This window comes from Nicotiana tomentosiformis, chromosome 12, assembly GCF_000390325.3.
Source record: "Nicotiana tomentosiformis chromosome 12, ASM39032v3, whole genome shotgun sequence".
In the NCBI taxonomy this organism is placed as follows: domain Eukaryota; kingdom Viridiplantae; phylum Streptophyta; class Magnoliopsida; order Solanales; family Solanaceae; genus Nicotiana; species Nicotiana tomentosiformis.
Window position 1 is genome coordinate 91,157,912 of NC_090823.1, and position 19,805 is coordinate 91,177,716.

The window sequence follows — 19,805 nt, forward strand, 5'->3', positions numbered from 1 at the left end:
TGAATCATATTTTTCATCATATCGTTGTTGGGACATTCCTTGACCATTGTTCTATACCGCTCCCAAATCTCGTGTAGTGGTTCATTCGGCTCTTGCTTGAATGCCAAAATCTCATCTCGAAGTGTAGCCATGTGCCCCAGAGAGAATAACTTAGAGATAAAAGTTTCCGCCAACTCATCCCAAGTGTTAATAGAATGGTTCGGCAAACGTTCCAACCAATCTAAAGCTTTCCCCCGTAGAGAGAAGGAAAAAGCCTTAGCCTTAATGCTCTAGCAAAGTGAGCATTACATTGGTGATTTAAAAATTGCTCGCCCTAATACGGGGAGAGACTAATGTACTAGCATATCCTTCATTGGGTAACACCCGGTGTGGAGCCGCTCGTGGTGGAGGTGGGGGTGGAGCGGGAACATTCTCATGAGGCACTCGACCTCTTCTATTGGCTTGAGGTTCAAGAGGAACCTCATAAACTTGATCATCTTCAACGTCCACATCCCCTAAAGGTAAATTTCCGAGCTTATTGTTCGCCATGGTTGTACCTACGATTTCTCAAAAAAGATAGTAACACGGAAGGAAAAGAAGATATTCCAAAAACACACACCGTTTAACTCCCCGGCAACGGGACCAAAAATTGATCACGTCCACAACACACCTCAATAAGAGATATGACACGATCGTATGCAATTATAATTACCCAACTAGGAGTCGGGGTCGAATCCACTGGGAGTTATGATGGGAGTTATGAGTATATATTTGAAGCAAGCAAATGGGTTATCTAGGATTGCACTTCCACAACAAGGTTTTGTTTTTATTTCTAGTGTTACTCCAATGAATGCAAGTTAAAGAAAATAGATTATAAATAAATATTTTTGAGGTTTTTTCAATTGGATTAAAGGCCTAGGGTTATGACGGTGTTTGCCTAATGGGACAAAGATGTTAATACTTATTTTGTTTATTGGGGTATCCTATAGCTCTCAACTCTACGTTATCCACTCAATACCTCTCGGTCAGAGAGTGATTTATCCTAATTTGGCTTTCTCAAGTCCAAATGGGTATCAACCAAAATAGTTGATAAGAGTTCAAGTCAGGTTATTACTATCTCTAGGTTGAACCCTTTAGATAGGTTAATCAATCTCTCAATTAATCCAATTCCTTGTCAGCTAAGTTATCCTAGACTAGGTCTCTCTTTCTCAAGTACATACTAAGTCAAATAGGCATGAATCAATGTTTGCAACCACTATTTCTAAAATTGAAGCATGAACTAAGCTAAATAATCAACACCCAATCATAAACAAGCACTAAATTAGATACCCATAACGTTCACACACTAGGGTTGGGTCGCAACCCTAGTAAAAGTCTAGCTACTCATAATACGAATTGCAGAAACCATGGAAGAAAAGCTAATTAAACTCATAATGAAAGATTAAAATGATGAAATCTAATATTAAAATACCAAAATAATGTCAACTTCTTAAAGTAGTAAAGAAAAGCAGCTACAACAACTTTAGATGTTCAAAACTTGATATAATTTTGTGAAATTTGTCTATTTATACAGGGCCAACAAATCTCGGATAAAAATGCCCTCGGGAGGTTCTGCGGCTGCAAAATTTCATGTACGGTCCGCAGATTTCTTCAGTTGACAGGAAGTGGAGTTCTGCGGCCGTGAGGCAATCTTCTGCGGCCGCACAATTCTAGACTGCGGCCGCGAGGCAATCTTCTGTGGCCGCACAATTCTTGTGCGATCCACAATTCACAAAGGCTCCTGGACTTGGTCTTTTTGAATACTCTCTGATATTTGACTCTTAGCCAGTTCTGTGGTCGCACAATTCATGTGTGGTCTGCACATTGCTGAAAGTTCTGCTAAATTTTTCCTCTTAGTTTGCGGCCGCAGATGGAATTCTGCGGTCCGTAATTTCTTCTGCGGACCGCACATTTGTGCTTCTGCGCCCTTTATTACCTTGTGCTTCGAAACACTCCTTTTTTAGTCGGATTTCATCTCGGGAGACCAAACTTTCAGCATTCCTGCAATTTTGCACAAATTCATTAGTTTCGGGAACATAATTCAATACTTTCGGACTAAAACAAAAGCTAAAAGGTGCTAATAAGCGTCAAAATCCCCACTTATCAATCACCATTCTACTTTAATCTTGTGATGATACAAAACTCTGCAAGTTCAAAGCGCAACTTGGTGCTATTGACTTTAATCCATAACTCATCATCTTTTGGTGACACCACTTCCCTAAGCAATAGTGAATGAATAAGTTGATTCTGCATAAAAGAATTCGGGCAAGTCCACAAAATAACCAAAATATGTTCTTGTAAGCATCTCAAGCTGATGATCATCCAAAGTATCTTCCAAATATTTTACTATATTGTAGTTTGTATGCACACTCATACGAGTACTATAATGATCACCCAAAGGAACATAGTAATCCCAAAGCTGCAGACAGTACAAAATATAAATATATATAAGCTTCATAACAACCATAAATATACACTCTAAATATTACTTATACACTATGTGGATAGATAATACACTTTATATACAAATTGCACATTACTTATAGACTTAATACAAATTATATACAATATAAAAAAAATATGATATATTTTATATGCAAATATGGAACATAACTGCTATATTGGATACATTCTACCTACTAAAATAAACTAAACAAACACAGGTTAGAGTTATATCATTTAGAAAATACCTTCAAATCAGATGAGCTAGAACATATTTTTTCAACGTGAACTTTTCTCTATTTTGATGGACCATCATCCCCATCCCTTTTAGCCTTCCTTTTAGAACCTTTGCCCTTATCTTTCACAATATCCTTTCCTACCATTTTAGACTTTTTGTTCACAATATCTTTTTTAACCATTTTAATCTTTCTTTTCGAACTCGTGCCTTTTTCAACAATTACACGTTGAGCAGTTTGTGACATGGTTACTTTATCACTGGGAGTCCCCTATGTGAACGAGTCCTTCTATCAATAGGGGTATTTTGCATTGCTTCAATAGGGATATTTTGTATTGCTTCAACAGATTTAGGGGTTGCATGCCCCAAATCGCACCCAAATTCTAGTGAATCAACAAAATCTTTATCATCATTCCTACTGAAACTAGGGTTATATTTTACTAATTTACCAGCTAATTTAATAGTATTTGGACATGCCCTCAATATTATATTTTTCTTCAAATCCTTCTTTTCCTGCATTATAGACTTGACTATGAATTTTTTTTTTCGAAAACCTACTGAAATTTAGACTTATAACCTACTTGGCCAAGCTGGAAAAATCAGCTTATTTTGAGAAGTGCTTTTTTTAAAAGTGTTTTTGAAAAAAGTACTTTTGGAGAGAAACAGTTTATGTTTGGCTAATCACTCTGAAAAGTACTTTTGAGCAATAATTTGTGTTTGGCCAAACTTTTCAGAAAGTGCTTTTAAGTATTAAATTACGAATAAGGACATGAATAGATTTACTTAATAGTTAATATTATATATAAATAATTTTAAAAATTTGTTATTACAAGCAATAATTAAATTTTTTCATTTTATTTAAATAAAATATGAAAATAAAATTTAAAAGTACTTAATTCTTTTAATATAAGTTAAATATATTAAAAATCATTCAACAAGTATAAAAGCATTCACCCCTAAAGTCACTATATATTAGAAAGTTATCCTAAAAATAATAAGAAATATTTATGCATTAATATCTTAAGTATTAGGTTTAACGGTTATTTTGGTATATACTATATTTTGTTAAGGATATTTTTGATAAGAAGAAAAGTCAAAACTGCTTTTGCTTCTGCTTCTGCTTTTGGGAAGAAACTACTTTTTTCTGCTTCTAAGAAACTACTTCTGTTTCTTCCCAAAAGCACTTCCCCCCCCCCCCCCCCCCAAAAAAAAAAGCGGTCAGATACCTAAAGTTAGGGGAAAAAGTGCTTTTGAGAAAAAAAAAAAAAACTTTTGGCCTCTTGAGAACCTTGGCCAAACAGGCTATTACATTGAGAGCAAGAGTAAAAATGGAGAAGCTCTGTTTGAGAAGAAATCGGTGTTTCGAGAGCACCGAGTGGAATGGGAAAAAAAACGTGAGTTAAAAGGCGTGGATGGGTCAGTGTCTTATGAATCATGTATGGGCTATTAATTGTAATATGTTTGGGCTTGAGGGATATTTCGGGTCCATAAGAAAAAAACATGGACTATTAAAATTTTGAGGGGCTATAGAGGTTCGTTTTCTCAATTTAATACGTATTAAAAATAATTTTAACTATTATATTTTCTTTCAGCATAAAATTTTATATCCACCGGCTTGCAAAGATAATTAATCAACTTTATGATGGCTATTTTTATTTTTTTCTCACCCTCTTTTCCAGTAACTGGCCTTATAAGCCAAATTAGAGCTATGCACACTTGTCGTTAAGTTTCAAAAGAACTTAAGTCATTTATATTCATGTCTAAGATGGAGGCTATGGTTATGCTTTTCATTCTACCACATGCATAGTAAATGAGAGTTTCCTTGGATTAATTGGAGATTTGGAGGTCTGTGAGCAGCAAGTAATACCTCATTCTGGTTGGAGTCTGGTGAAATAAAACATGATCTAGAGATGTCCTTATTTACTCTTTTATTTGGGTCCTTCGATCTCTTACTAAACTAACTTCTGTTACCTTAGAAAAATAAACAGATGAGAGAGCATCGCACAAAGAATCCAAGATAATTAAACAATAATGCATATTTCTTCCACCATAACCTTAGAATGAAATGAAAAAAAAAAGCGGGAATCTCAGTAACTCAATTGATTGGCTACTTAAACTTTTATCTTATTGGTGAGGGGTAGATTCCCCCACCTTGTAATCCCCTCCCTCTACCCCCAATTTAAAACAAAAATGAAAAAAAAAGACATGGAATTTTGACTGTACGAGCACTTTAATTAGGAACATGTATTAGTAACTTAAGCTAAAAATACTGTAGTACTTGCCTCCATGTATAATGTCTCTACATCTTCTTCATAAACCTTCCACCACTTCTTGCAGCAAAAACTTATTACCACACTTAGCTTTAAATAAACTAAGCCAATGACGATTTCTAAATTGAAAGTTTAAATTTTTAAACAATCTTTTCTAAAAGTATTGATAATACGCTTTTCCTGTAAAAAAATGCTATCGATTGGCGTAAATAGCTATATGTTCATATATGTAGTAAGAACTCATGGAAAAATGCAAACGTGCAAATCGATAGGGGAAGCTATAATATCAAAGTGAGAATTGTGAATGTTATAATATTTGGGAGAACACATTGTGTACGGTCAAAATCGATTTGAGTCTGTACGAACTGGTCGAGGCGATAATATTTCGATCAAAGGATATTTGCATGACAAACTCGGTCAAGGTCCGAATTAAGGGCGTCGAGCTTCGAGCTCTAAGACCGATCAATGACAAGCTCGGTATCATTATCGTGCTCATATCCAAATCGAACTACAGGGCAAAGCGGAGATTATCGAAGATGCATAGACCGAGCAACACTCAGCCCGAATACCGAGACCCCAAGTCATAATCGAGCTCGGACCAAGGCCGAGGGCTCGATCCAATACTGAGCTCGAGCCAGTATCGAGCTCGCAGACAAGGGCCGTTGCAATCGCACTATGGGAGAGAATCTCGGTGGAAATCGAGGAAAAGACAATACATCATGGGCTCGCCACTACGTAATTTTTATTGTATATAAAGTAGGATTCCTCTACTATAAGTGGGGATGGATTGTAAGCAAGCAAGTGGATGGTAATAAAAGATTTTTTCTCATATTGAAAGATATCCCCTTGTATTTTCTGCCCTTTATCTTATTCGTTCTTCTTCTCACTATTCTCATTCTCATAGTCAAGAATACACGTATTTCTATTTCTCTATACGATTTGTATCAAATTATATCACATATCCTTAGAACCATACACAAATTTAACTCTATCCAATTTTTCGGGTAAACAGTTTGGCGCCCACCGTGGGGCTAAGGGTAACAGTGGTTGTTTGATACAAATCTGCAATACACGCCAGTTTGCAACTTCAAATCGACGATGGCAAACCCTCGACTGATGGCTTTACCTATCGACCACGAAGCCGGCCTTCAAGATGAAACCAGCAACTTGATACCCAGGGTCGTAAGGCGAATTAACGATGTCACCGAAACTCGAGTCGAAGTACCGCTAGATGTCAATTCACAAGTGGCTCTTGAGGCGAACCAACGTTCCGAACCGGAAAAAGGCATTCAGGGCGGTACTCGATCCGTAGCTCGAGACACCCATAACGTGGAGGAGATCGGAGTCAGCCTACGGATGATCTTTGATATGTTACAAGCCCAGCAAGTAGCGATAGCTCAGTTGCAGAGCCAAACTCAGGTACAAAGCAGACCGGAGCCCAATTCACTTCGAGAAATCACCCACAGAATGTAACCAGCCATAGTGAAGTCAAATGAGCAAGAATCGGGGACTACTCCCGAAATTACTAAAATGCTCGAGGAACTCACAAAATGAGTCGAAGCCAACGATAAAAAAGTTGAAACATATAATTCCAGGGTCGATCAGATCCCGGGAGCTCCATCAATGATAAAAGGGCTAGATTCGAAAAAATTCATTTAAAAGCCTTTTCCCTCGAGTGCAGCCCCAAAGCCAATCCCCAAAAGAATCCGTATGCCCGAAATACCCAAATATAATAGAACGACCGACCCCAATGAGCACGTCACTTCTTACACGTGTGCCATCAAGGGCAATGATTTGGAAAATGATGAGATCGAAATTGTATTATTGAAAAAATTTGGTGAAGCCCTGTCAAAGGGGGAAATGGTATGGTATCATAATTTACCATCTAACTCTATTGATTCTTTTGATATTCTTGCATATTGCTTCGTAAAAGCACATGCCGGAGCCATTAAGGTCGAAACCAGAAAGTCGGACCTGTTCAAAGTAACACAAAAGGATAACGAGATGCTAAGGGAGTTCGTATCTCGTTTTCAAATGGAACGCATGGATCTGCCACCGGTCACAGACGATTGGGATATTCAAGCTTTCACTCAAGGTCTAAACGAGCGGAGCTCGATGGCGTCACGGCGGCTGAAGCAAAATCTGATCGAATACCCAGATATTACTTGGACCGATGTGCACAATCGATATCAATCCAAAATAAGAGTCAAAGATGACCAGTTGATTTCTAGGTCCGTTACGAAAAGAACTACCAAGCAAAAATCGACTAGAGATCGATACTGTCACGCCCCAAAACCGAGGAGCGTGACCGGCACTCAACCGAGTGAACCCGACCGAGTAAGCATTTTAGATTCCTTCTACCCAAATTCATTCGTGAATAAAGAGGAGATGTACTCCGTTAATCAAATACTGAAGAGATTTCATTAACCGCTTCCATTTCATTCCCATTAACAACATCATTCAATATTTCCAAAATAGTACGAGTTTATAGATTTAATGAAAAACATGTTGCCAAATACCAACAGTTCTAATCCAATTCCCAACATCAAATACCACCCAAAACTTGTCTACGGAGCCGCTAAGTACAACTGAAGAGTAATATAGAAATGCTGGCAACAAGGCCCCGGCTATACCTCAACCACAAAGTACATGAGAAACAAAAGATACCTGACCCCGAAATGAAGTGGGGCTCACCAAATTGGCTGAAAGGAGTGTACTGCTATCACTGATCAATGTCACCTGCTGTAGAACCACCTGCATCTATTAAAGATGCAGCGCCCCCGGAAAAAGGGACGTTAGTACTGTCGAATAGCACTAGTATGTATAGCTAGAAATCCTCTTTCAAAATAGAATGCCCATATGATCTATACGTAGAACACATAATATAATGTAATTGAAACAACCTGTACAAACAAGGACAATAAAAGGGGCACCTACTATCTGCATTAATAATGTGTCTCATTAGACCGTCCTTAGTGTTCACATATCATATTATAACCCTTATGCGTTTCATAGACCGTCCATAGTGTTTATTCATACCGTACGTCTATACCTCTTATACACAATACACCTATGCGTTTCATAGACCGTCCACAGGATTTCATATCACAATGGATTTGATAACACAATGTACCTATGCATTCATAGACCGTCCACAGGATTTCATATCGCAATGTACCAATGCGTTCTTAGACCGTCCACAGGATTTCATAACACAATGTACCTATGCGTTTCATAGACCGTCCACAGGATTTCATATCGCAATGTACCTATGCATTCTTAGACCGTCCACAGGATTTCATAACACAATGTACCTATGTGTTTCATAGACCGTCCATAGGGTTTCATAACACAATATACCTATGCATTTCATAGACCGTCCATAGGGTTTCATAACATAATATACCTATGCGTTTCATAGACCATCCATAGGGTTTCATAACACAATATACCTATGCGTTTCATAGACCGTCCATAGGGTTTCATAACACAATATTGGAAACAAAAGTACAAATACGTACATCTCATAATCTTTCACACCACATATCACCTAATCTGTACTTTCAATCACTTACACATTATTATTTCATTGGCTCTCTTGGCCATACATATGATTCTTTATTCATGGCGCAATGGCCGTATTTTATATTCCATACTTTCATTTCTTCCCTTTCATAGATCATCATCATAATTATCAACAAGTAGAATATTCCGAAAATCACAACTTTAAGTTCATTAGTAATAAGGCTTTAAACATAATCGATTTCTTTCAAATAAAAAAATGATTGGCAATCGAAGCACAAATTAAAATCATATACAATTTCCACTCACGAATATGTAAGAATGCAAAGCACATTGAAAATTATTTACAAAGCATAGCATTAGCTAAAACAGCCACATATGGGCATCACTTGAGTTCATAAACTTTTAGCCGATTATATTGTCGAAGTCAATTTTGGAATAGTTGAGTCAAAGCTCATTTCATAATCTTTCTCACATTATTTCATTACATCGGCACCATTGGCCACAAGTAAACCTTTCACTATTGGCACGTTGGCCATACTTTATATTCCCAATTCACTGATTTCACTTCCAACCATCTTTATAGGTTATCAACAATAAGACATTTCCAATCAAGACTTTAGGTACACATATGAGCAACTAAGAGTCTTAAGAATATTGAGATTTTCTCACATAATTTGGCATACTAGCTTTCATTTGAAATACGATTCAAGCCACCACATTTTAATACGCAATCCATACTTTGAAACTCACAGAAACATTATGGAATTCAATTCCAAGAGAGAAAGTTTAGCCAACATACCTCAATTGAGATTTCCTTAAATTACTACAACGTTCCGGAAATTCTAGCAATCCCAATCTATTTTGAGACATAACAAAATTGAACCATAATTAGGAAGATATTCATGGTCTCAACTCATTTGAGCATTTTATCAAACACTATGTGTGCAAATTTAACTACAAGTTTCTTCTACAAGATTTCCTTCACTCCACAACTCAATCCTTACTTATTTAAGTTCAACAATCCTCCAACAATTCTTATTGGTACATGCATGTATAAATAATACTCTCATACCCATGAATCATACTCCTAATCAACCATCTTTTACCCAAATTCGAAATTGAAAACTAGGGTATGGAACCTTACCTCTTATATGAAGAACTTGTGGGTCTTCCTTGTTAATCTTCCAAGATTTGAGCAAGACTTGATGAATAATTAGGCTAGGGTTTTCTTTCCCTCTAAAACACTCTCCCTTCTCTCTAAAACATTAGAATATTTGCTAAAAATTACCCTTTGCGTGTAAACGAAGTAGGGTCGGGTTTTAAAAACCCAAAAATGAAGCTCCAGAACAGGTTCTGCAGTTGCATATGCGACCGCATAATGGTTATGCGGACCGCATATCGGTCGCATAATTGGTGTCCAAAATGACAAAAACTCTGCCTGAGTCTGCGGTCACTATGCGGTCCGCATAACAGTTATGCGGTCGCATAGTCGACCGCATAATTGCTTCCAACTGACCCAATTAACTGCCTCACTCTGCGGTCATTATGCGGTCCGCAGAGTGATTCTGCGGTCGCATAATGGACCGCAGAAATGCACTTTTCCGCCAAAATTTTTCTTTACTTTTCCATGCATTGTTCGACCCAAAAGGTCCTAGCCGCGACGAGCTTTTTATAATCCTCAAACACGTAAGCCTAGTCCGGCACCATGAAATATTATTTTCTTTGCAAATTTTACCGGGCTTTACACTTAAGTTCTTCAAAATTTTTTGTAGTGTTACATTCTCCCCCGCTTAGGATCATTCGTCCTCGAATGAGGGTCAAAACCTGTTATAAACATCTTATGCAACTCAGTTTGTTTCATACCACATTCGAGCAGCCCCAAATTTGACTAACTCGCAAAATTTCCAAAAGTTTCGCTAGAGTTTCCCTTGTAACTAGGCCTATCCACCTTTCAGAGAGCCCAAAAAACACACCCTAACAACATATACGTAATCCAACGACGTAACATAATACAAAACAACACCAACTGTGGCCTCACAAGCAATTATATTACCAGAACGGAATACCGTTAACATCAAATGTATAAATCATACATATTTCATAGAAAGCAACTCTTAGAATACATATCTATTCAGACAAGTAAGGATACCTTTCTTTATTTCTTCCTTAGTTTCCCAAGTAGCCGCTTCAACCTGTTGGTTTCGTCATAGCACTTGACGGAGGCAATCTTAACTTCCCGACTTATCTAACAAGGATAGCAAATAGTCTCTCCTCATAATCCAATTATCCATTAACTCCACATTCTTACACATAGACACATGAAATACCGGGTAAACGGAGGTCAATAATAGGGAAACATCATTCTCATAGTTTGGCCTATTTTCTTCAAGACTTCATAAGGCCTAGTGTGACTACACATATTTTACCTCTATTAACAATTCACATAGCATCCTCATAAAGGACATATTGAGAATAACCCGTTCACTTTATTCAAATCTAAATTTCCATTCCAAACACCCAAAGTAAACCTTTGGCAACCTCCAACAATTACTTTAAGATGTGCTATCTTGAATATTACTATAAAACTTCCTATCCCATATATTTGATTACGAGATAATGCTTCTTCTTTTACATGTTTGAGCCCTCCACCCCCCACTGGTTTCTATAAATATGAACAATGAGGTTCGAGATTGGCTAAAATTTTTCAAAAATCTATCAAGGTACTGAGCACGGTATTTCAAGAGGTTATATCCTAAGAGACATGAAGGTTACTACCAATAATGCTGACATTGTTAATCATTGTGATGACATCATTGATTCAGCACATGAGGCATAGAGTTGCCTAGTAGTCATTGATAATGTAGGGACCATGTTCATGATTCTGAGATTTAAATAAATGAGTCATTTTAGACATGTGGCATATGAGAGGTATAATCAGAAGGATAAAGACATTAGCATCAGTTATTCTTGGAAAGCTATGAGTCATGAAGAGGACAACAACAATGGTTTCATTCCATACGTGCCTTGTTTGGCAATAGTAGGCCTCAAAGAGAGATAACACTTATGTGATACCAGTCGCCTCCTGGAGTGTAGGGAAAAATCAGTTTAACTTGAAATGAGAATATTCTAACACCCTGAATGTGTTAGAATCTGAAACATTCACAAGTGAAACCACATAGCTAGGATATCCTAATATTGGGGTTGAGGGACTTGTTGTCCCTTGACTGTTGGAGCAGTGCCTTAGCTGGTGGTCCTTGACTCCGCACCCGAAACATTCATTTGTGCAACGTTGGCACACCCCCAAATGATGCCTCCCACACTTGGGACATGGGGGCCTTTGCTGCAGCTGAGAATCCCTATTCAACTGGACCTGCTGATTAGACCCATGGTTGCCTTGGTTACTATGGCCCCACCGCTGCTGATCAGACCCTGATGGTAGTGCTCTAGCTGAAGACTGAGCAATTCACTGCGCGGGTCTGGATGACACTCTCCTATGTAATGCCTTTCCACCATTACCCCCACTGTATGAGCCACTAAGATTGCCCGTGGATTGGGTCTTTTCTTTTTATTATCTAGCTCTCTCTTTCTTTTTAACTTTCGAACCTCTGTAGCTTGAGCAAACGCCACCATTTTTCCATAATTCATATCAGAATTCAAGGCAGCCGTAACGACCTCATTAATTACCAAGGGACTAAGTCCTTGCACAAACCGGTGCACTCTAGCCTCCATAGTGGGCAACATGTAAATAGCATACTTGGACAGGTGTGCGAATTTCATATAGTACTCCCATACACTCAGGCTACCTTGCCTCAGGCTCTCAAACTCAGCGGCACGGGCCGTCTTAGTTTCAGCAGGCAAGAAGTGGTCAATGAAAGCATCAGTAAACTCACTCCACCTTGCCGGAGCGCTCCCTTCTTCACGGGACTCCTCCCATAGTTCAAACCAAGAATACGCCACCTCTTTCAGGCGGTAGGAGGCCAATTCCATTGCCTCTGTTTCAGTAGCACGCATAACTCTGAGAGTCTTGTGCATCTCATCAATGAAATCCTGGGGATCTTCCTCAGAATTAGTACCCGTAAACACTGAAGGATCTAATTGAAGAAACTTGTTCACTATGGAACTAGCAGATTCCCCTGGTTGACTGGAAGAAGTAGGCCCAACACTCGATCTCTGGGCCTGAGAAGCCACTATCTATGCCAACATCTGTATGGCTCCCCTAACATCAACATTAAAAACACCAGAATCGGAAGCTGGAACTGGATGTGGAACTGGAATACCAGTCGGAGGGACCGTTGCAACCTCAGTAGGTGTAGGGACAGGTGCAGTCTGATCAATTGTAGTAGAATCAGGCAGTATAGTAACTGGAGAAATATTCTCACTCCTTGGGTGCTCACCCGCATCATCAATTATATGATCAACTACCACTCCTGGGGTGACATTGGCCCTTTGGCCAGTTCTTGCATTCTTCTTAAGCGCCATATACTGAGAGTTAGAGTAAAGCACCAGTTAACAGAGGAACAATCTTACAATCAGCTTTATCGCATGATCAAGGACATGAAAGAAGGGTATTATTCCTAAATGCCCATGTAGCATCCTAATTATAGATGTGGTCGACAACACACCGATAATAAGGACTCTACTAGACACGGCTCCGAGACATCCTAGGACACTTTAAAACCTTAGGCTCTGAAACCAAGTTTGTCATGCCCTAAAACCGAGGAGCGTGACCGGCACTCAACCGAGTGAACCCGACCGAGCAAGCCTGTTAGATCCCTTCTACCCAAATTCATTCGTGAATAAAGAGGAGATGTACTCCGTTAATCAAGTACTGAAGAGATTTCATTAACCGCTTCCATTTCATTCCCATTAACATCATTCAATATTTCCAAAATAGTACGAGTTTATAGATTTAATGAAAAATATGTTGCCAAATACCAACAGTTCTAATGCAATTTCCAACATCAAATACCACTGTCACGACCCAAAATCCAACCACAGGCGTCATGATGGCACCTAATCTCCAACACTAGGTAAGCCGATTTCTATTATATTTTGAAGCATTTTTTTTTTTGTATTAAAATCTAACAGCGAAAATAATTACAATACACAACCTCCCAAGATTGGTAGTACTGAGTCACGAACTCTAACTGAATATACAATACTGTTATGATTACAAATTAACAGTACAATGAAATAAAAAGACCCCAAGGGACTGCGACGGCCAAGCAGCTCTACCTTGAATCCTTATGATCGCGCTTTAACTCTGCTCAAGTCCGATATCTTCAATACCTGGCTCTGCACAAAAATGTGCAGAAGTGTAGAGTGAGCACACCACAGCGGTGCCTAGTAAGTATCAAGACTAACCTCAATGGAGTAGAGACGAGGTACAGTCAAGACACTCACTAGTCTAATAACCTGTGCAATATAATATACAAAATAATAGGAAAAAAATAATAATAAAGACAGGATAAAACAACCAGTGATATGCACACCAGACAACAAGAATACCATTAATATCACTCAACAATTAATAAACACAATTACACCCAATTAAATCAAGCCCTTCAAATAAATGTCTTTCACATAGTTCTTCCATATAACTCTCTTTCAAATATAATTCTCTCAAATAATTATTTTCCAAATATAATTATCTTTTCAAATACAATTTCCTCAAATAAATATCTTTCAAAATACAATTCATTTATATAATACTTTCCAAGTAAAAATCCTTCCAAATAAATATTTTGAATATATTTCTTTCAATTAAAAAGTCACCATCTTGTTTCAAAATCATCAAAATATGGGACTCAGCCCATTTTCATATTTTTCGTAAATACGGGTCTCAGACCATTTTTATATTTACACGGCACCTCGTGCCCATAATTAAATCATCATATTTGCCCGGCACCTCGTGCCCGCATTTCATATCACAACTGCACGGGCAATTCACGTGCCAAATATCATTATCATTTTATCACAGCACCTCGTGCCCACATTTTATATCACAACTGCATGGACAATTCACGTGCCAATATCCCCATTTCATATCAAAATTCACGGCACCTCGTGCCTACATTTCATTTTATAAACTGCCTGGCAATAGCCACAGGCTCCCAATTTCAACATAAATCAAATTATTATCAATTTACTAACAACAAGACAAGTTGCACAAGGTATAAAAATAAACACAAAAAAATCACAACATCACATGAAAATTGTCATCACCACAACCCCACATCATCACATATCGTCCCTGACAATAGCCACCCTTATCGCTCCTATTGCCACCCTTATCGTTACGCCCAGACAATATCAATAGCCACCCTTATCGCTCCTATAGCCACCCTTATCGCTCCGCCCAGACAATATCAATAGCCAACAAACACAACAGTGAAATGCCACCCTTATAACCACATAATATCAACAGTGAAATGCCACCCTTATCTCCCCAAAATAACAACTCACACAATACAACAATTTACATGGGAAATTATCACAATTTGCCCAATGGCCACAACCAAATTTCAAAGCTACAACCAAGTCAATTAGTTTCACAGCAAATAGCCAAATGCTCCACGCAATGTGTACAACACCTAAAAATAATCAATAGAGATAGAAATTAATCAACATAAAGCAAAGTCTTCATAAAAGAACTAATTTTCAATAATTATATAAATACCTCTTCTTAAGCTCATTTAATTAATTATTTGCAGACGAAAAAAATCCAAAATTAAATTAAATTCCAATAATTATCAAACCAGCAAATTCACAAAATTTCATAAATAATCAAATAACAATCACATCACATTGTCATATAACAATAGAGTCAACAACAAGGGTTTAGGCACGACAAGTAGATGATTAAATATATGCCAACAATTATCCAATTTACTACACAATATGCTCAAGACTTTAACTCAATAAAATTTACACATATAAACCAAGTACGTACTCGTCACCTCGCGTACATGGTTTTCAATTACCCAAGTTGTACATAAAACTCAATGCCTAAGGGGAATTTCCCCCACTCGAGGTTAAGCAAGACACTTACCTTTTTGAAATTAGGCCGATATTCCAAAATATCCTTCTTGCTTTAATTGGCCTCCAAACAGTACATATCTATCCAAATTAATTGTATAGCTTCATTAAAATTCATCGGAAATAATTTCGGATAATAATACGTCGACTTAAAATTTTATTCGAAAAAGTCAACAAAAGTCAACGTGGGCCCGCCCCTCGGAACCCAACATAATTTTTATGAAATCCGCACACCCATTCCGAGACAAGTTCAACCATACCTATTTTATCGAATTCCAATAACAACTCAACCTCCAAATCTTAAATTTTTATTTTTGGAAAATTTATAAAATCTTGATTTTTCCTCCATTAAATCTGAATTAAATGATGGATTCAAAGAAATAATCATGAAAATTAGTCAAAACTAGATAAGAATCACTTACCCCAAACACCCACGCAAGAATCTCTCCAAAAATCGCCTTCTACCGAGCTCCAAATTTGATTTTGAGTTATGAACTCAAACCCCCGTTTTTGGGACATTTAATTCTGCCCAGATAGGCCTTCTTCGCGTTCGCGATCATTGCTTCGCGTTCGCGAAGGCCAAAACCCAACTGCCTCAAATCCTTCATCGCGTTCGCGACGTCCTAGTCGCGTTCGCGAACGCCAACTGTTTCTGCCCCATCTTTTCCTCTTCGCATTCGCGAAGTCCTCATCGCGTTCGCGATGACCAGCTGATCAACGCGTTCGCGTTCGCGTTCCACTCTTTGCGTTCGCGAAGGCCAAACGACCCCATGCCCCTATCTTCCTTTCTTCTTCGCATTCGTGTTGCATGGGCCGCGTTTGCGAATGCTTGCCCTGCTTCTTCTTCACGTTTGCGTTCACGGCTTCGCGTTCTCGAAGGACAAATCATGAGCCCCTCAAATTCCTCTTCGTGAATGCGGGACTCCCTACGCATTTGCGAAGAAGGAAACCAGACTTCAGCAACAGCAGTCCAAACAACTCCAATTTGGTCCGAAACCACTCCGAAACACACCCGAGCCCCTTGGGACCCCGTCCAATCATGCCAACCAGTCCCATAACATATCACGGATTGGTTGAGGTTTCAAATCACATCAAATTACGCCGAAAATACAAATCGCACCCCAAATCAAACTTATGAACTTCAAAAACTTCCAACTTCTAAAACACGTGCCGAAACTTATCAAACCAACCCGAAATGTCGTCAAATTTTGCAGGAAAGTCCCAAATAACATAACGGAGCTGTTCCAACTCTCGGAATCGCATTCTGACCCCGATATCAAAAAGTCAACCCCCGGTCAAACTTTTCAAAAATTTGACTTTCGCCATTTTAAGCCTAAATTGGCTACAGACATAAGATTCACGGTCCGGACACGCTCCTATGTCCAAAATCACCCAACGGAGCTAACGGAACCGACAGAACTCTATTCCAGAATCGTCTTCACACAGTTCCGACTACGGTGAAAATCCTAAGGCTTAAGCTTCCATCTCAAAGACTAAGTGTCCCAAATCTCTCAGAATCATCCATAAATTAAACTCGACCACATAGCGGGTCATAATACATATTGCGACGCTGATAGAGACCTTAAGTCACTGAACGGGGCGTAAATTCTTAAAACGACAAATCGGGTCGTTACATTCTCCACCTCTTAAACAAACGTTCATCCTCGAACATTTTAAGAATTATTCTTTGGTTACCGAGTGGATAATTTTACTTTTGCACATAAACTAACGGTTAATTCCATGTTACTGCATTGGAGGTAAGTCCGGCAACACCATCTCATTTGAGATTATTTCTTTTATCCATATTTGTGAACCTTAAGACCAATTTCTTACACTCCAAACATTTCAGAAAGCTCGATTTTTCATCAACACACGGTATTAGTCTCAACTGGCTGTAGCAACTCGTGCCTACGCACATATCAACTTTCTTGATAGTGTTGACGTACTTCAATTTTTTTTTTCTGGGGTGCTACATTCTTTCCCGCTTAGGATCATTCGTCCTCAAACACATAACATAATTTATCTCTTCTTTCACACATATCAATCTCCCAAATTTCTTTTTTTTTTTCTAACTCCCAAATTTTTCAGAAAATTTCGGCAGAGTCTCCCCTGTAAATGGGCCTATCCACCTGCCAGAGTAACACCAAAATGACTCCTAACAACACATCCACAAGGTATATATCAATAACACTAATCTCAGCATTACAAGCATTGCATTATCATTATTATATCACGACATGAAGTACATCATATGTATGCTCATTACCACATCTTAGGTCTTAAAAGTTGTTCATAATTAATTCCAGCATCATCAATTAATCTCATATTAACTACCACCTCATTTCGAATTTTCACAACACTGACAACAGAATGTGAGGCATGAAGACCTCATGATTACTTACTTGTATTAAAGAGTCATATTTAATGCCACCTGGGCACTCATCTCATAGGTTAAAACTCAATGTTTACACCACGAAAATGGCTGTATATGAACAACAAAATATACAAGAGTTATCAAATAAGCCTAACAGGCATGACTCCCTATTAATATTATTGTACAAATTAATTTCACAAAGGGAAAAATTTTAAACTCATAAATATTTCACCACAAGGACCTCGTCCTTACATAACTTCCATCGCGGCTTGCAGCCCGGTTTAAATATTTCACATCATGTAAAAATATGAGAATCTCATCCTCAACTCTGAATCACAAGTATGTTGCACATTGTGCCAACTGAAATTTTCAATTTCCTTTATTTCTTCTTTTCAATACATTTCATAAATAATTTTCACAACATATAATGAACCCTCATACCGGTAGGGTGTATAATTCATAAAAATTGGAATCAATTATTCCAAAACACATTAAACTCACTGTGATGAATAATAAAAATTACTTTTGGACTTATAGCCCTCAATGGTATACAGAAATAAAATAACAGACACGGGCTCACATCTTTAAATCTCCCAACAGGGATAAACATATAAGTGGGTCACAAATTTACGAAGCTCACCATAATTGGAGCATAATAGGAGGACTCACCTCATTATTCAGAACCGAATCAAATTAAGGAAAACATCCTTTTATAATAAAAAATCAGGATCGTACCTGCAACGATACCATCTGCTGTATTGGCCTCAGCCAAATCATAGTGATTATATCAACGGGTCGGGTCTCCACCTCTTACGAGCCCACTACCCGCCTGTCCTCCACCTCTAGCTGACTGTGCATGTGGAGTATCAACTGGAATAAACCTTGTAGTTGGAGTGTTCTGATGGAATCCACCCCTCCCAAGTCTGGGACAATCTCTCATGATATGCCTAGTATCACTACACTCATAACAACCCCTCTGAGGTCACGGCTGCTCGTATTGAGTCTGTGCCGGATAACTAAAATAACCACTGCAAGAATCTCATGTCGGTGGTGCACTGTAAACTGGAGCACTCCGAGTATTCTGATGTGCGGACTGAGCTGACCGACTGCTCGAGCCTCCGCTATAATGGGTTCTAGCTGAAGAGTAAAATCCACTGAACCCTCCAGATTTTTGAGACCTTTTGGCCTCCTCAGACCCCCTTTCCCCGCCTAAAACACCCTCAATCTTCCTTGCAATCTCCACTACTTGCTGAAATGAAGCATCAATTTGCAATTCTCGAGCCATGCATATTTTAATATCATAATCGAGCCCCTCAATGAATCTGCGGACCCGTTCTCTGATTGTAGGAACTAAGATAGGTGCATGACGGGCTAACTCACTGAACCTGATAGCATATTCTGACACTGTCATAGTGCCCTGACGTAACCGTTCAAACTCTGTGCGCCACGCATCTCGAAGATTCTGTGGAACAAATACTTTCAAGAACATTTCCGAAAATTGAGCCCAAGTTAGTGGTGTGGCATCGGCTGGTCTACCTTCTTCGTAGATTTGCCACCACCGATACGCTACGCCTGACAGTTGAAACGTAGTAAAGGCAACTCCGCTCACCTCCACAATACCCATGGTGCGGAGAATACGGTGACAATTTTCTAGAAATTCTTGGGCATCCTCTGTAGTTGTGCCACTGAATGTTGGTGGATCATATTTCTTAAACCTTTCAAGTCTCTTTTGTTCTTCTTCTGATGCCTCAGGCTGAACCGGAATAACAGGTTGTACCGGTACTACACCCGGAACCTGACCAACGTGAACCTACTGCTCTGGAGTTGTGGTAGGAGTCTGAGCTACTCCCCAATCTACGAAATATTTGGTGCAACAGAGATCAATATCGCCTGAGTTAATGTA